Source organism: Dermacentor albipictus, chromosome 3 (assembly GCF_038994185.2).
Source record: "Dermacentor albipictus isolate Rhodes 1998 colony chromosome 3, USDA_Dalb.pri_finalv2, whole genome shotgun sequence".
NCBI lineage: Eukaryota > Metazoa > Arthropoda > Arachnida > Ixodida > Ixodidae > Dermacentor > Dermacentor albipictus.
This window is the reverse complement of record NC_091823.1, coordinates 126357236-126359803: the sequence shown is the minus strand read 5'-3', so window position 1 is coordinate 126359803 and position 2568 is coordinate 126357236.

Sequence of the window (2568 nt, the reverse complement as noted above, 5' to 3'; positions counted from 1 at the left end):
GCAGATAATCCGAGTGCAAAAGACAACATATATTAAATATTTTATTAATATCAGTGGGCATCGAAAGATCGCGGCAGTTGCCCTTTAGATCGCCCCTGAAACGCTTTGGACAAATTTTGTGGACGCGTAGGTACAGCTACAGTTAATTAATTGCCCCACAATTCGCGTAAAGCGTCTCATATTAAGAGAGTAACGGACGACTACAAATTACCCTCTTCCATAGCCATCCATATTATACTCAAGTCATTCGCCGAGTTATTGGGGCTAAGCTCCGCCTTCACTGGCTCGGCGTCAGGACGGCCCGTCATGTCGTCTACTTCCGGTTGTCTAAGAGCAAGCGTGCGAAGCCTCTCCAACCTCTCTGCCAGACGCTTGGCAGTCGACCCCAAGCGAGAGCTGTCGAAGCAGCGAGCACCGAAATGTTGCATTGTGCCGAGCGTGTCCGCTATTTCGGTAACCACAGGTGAGATGGGCGTTTCGATGGATGGGTGGAGGCATAAACTCAAAATGATGAAGGAACTTTAGCGCAGGCGTACGTAAGCGGGCTGATCAGTCTGCATGGTCCAGCCAAAAAAAAAAAAAAAAACAACAACCTGGTGGCGCAGAGCTTACCCAGCCCAACAAAGAGCTCACGTTGCTCTTACCAATTGTAAAAGATTTCAAACATTTACAAAACAACGTGTTCATGATTACGCTGCTGAGGAAAATTTAGACCAGCAGCAAAGTAGAATAGACTTCGTTAAAGCTAGTGTATCAGGTTAAGCTCTTGCCGCTAGGCGTCTGCACCATTCACAGTTGCGCTTCTGCTCATGCCGTAAAACGGCACAGTCAAACGGCCAGGCCCACTGCGCTTGCGCTTTCATTTACCTTAACACCGGACACGCGAGACATTCCGGTATTCCGGCAAGCGCGGGCGGCTTGACGGATGAGTGGGGGTGTAAACATGAGCGGCCAGTTGGTGGCGCCAGCTGGTGGTGCAAAGCTTAACCGCACAAAGGCAGAGCCAATTACGATATTCTGCTTAGCTGCTGGTGTAAATTTTTGACAGTGGCATAATCGCGTTCACAATTACGCCGATGCCGTAAAGTTCCAGCAGTAGTAAAGCAGAATATAGTAGGTTACTGCATTTTTAGCAATGTGTTAGTCTGGTTGAATTCTACGCCACCAGGCGGTTGCACCGCTCCGGCCGCTCATGTTTACGCCCGCGCCCATTCGGCAATCCGCCCAAACCACCCCCGTTTGCCGGAATAGAGGGCAAGCTAAATGACCTTACTATTGTGGTGGTAATTCTCCGGCGTAAAGTGACGGCTGCAAACGCACAAATCCTGGCGCCGATAGGATAGCGAATGTCCGATGTGCTACAGCCACTCCGCTCGTCTGCTGCTTCGCAGAGAGACGCGAGGTCGCAGCTTGACAGATTGCCACTCGCTACGTTTGTGGCCCACAAAGTAACAAGTGCGAATCATGGTGCTTGCGAAAATGAAGATCAAGATCAACACTGACCCCGGAACTCTCGTCAACACGGAGCACGTTGTAACACACGCAGACGACGCTTGCTGTGTGCCGGAAGTGCTTAAGTGTAGTGAGAAATTGTTCTTCTGCATTCGCCTTCTGTTACTTTCTTTTTATAGAAACAAATTAACTAACATTCCAGCTATCACGAACAACATTTGTTCACCATCCAGCTGGAAAAATTATCCATGACGCGCCCTGGGCAGCCAATCGGATAGCTCGACCTACCGGCGTCATTAGGTCAATTTGCGTGAAATGGTCAGGGGCGGCTGAAAATTCAGGTGAGTGACGTGCTGCGATCGGTAGCGATGTACGTTTTCAAAGTTTTATAATAAATTACAGGTTACGCGGAGCACTTAGATGTTTAAATTAACGATCATAAAGACCCACCCTAACGACTCAGTGCGATTGTGCAAAATCGTCAAAATCGTTTCAGGATCCCTTTCAGTGGCTCATGGGTCGAAAAATCCGTTGCCCTGCATTATTGAAAAATTGACTGTCCGAAGTTATGACCCCAAAACTCAATGGCACCAAAAGTGGTGGTGCCACCCACAACCATTAATGGGACTCTAACCTATGACCTTTGGTGTTAATTAATGCAAAGTTAATTAAGGCATGCGAACCCAGGACTTTTGGCGGGAGTCGCACCCTCAACTTCTGCTGGGACCAGAATTCATTGGCAACGAAATTAACGGGGCCACCTTGAGATGGGGTTAGGTAAGAGACTTTTTAACATGATTAAGGACTTTCTTAGAAACAGAACTACACGACTGATGCTGGGAGAGCTTAAATCAGAGGCTAAGAATTTGGCAAATAGGGGCACTCCAGAAGGGGCCATGCTCTCACCCATGCTATTCAATTTAGCAATGTAGAAGGTTGCAAGAAATCTGGAGAAAATTGAGTGTATACATTATGTGGTATATGCTGACGACATAAGCATATGGAGTGCCAAGGGTAATGTAGGACAGACAGAGACCAGATTACAGGAAAGTTTATATGTTATAGAGAACACACTGAAAGAGATGCGGTTGACATGCTCGGCAGCCAAATCAGAAC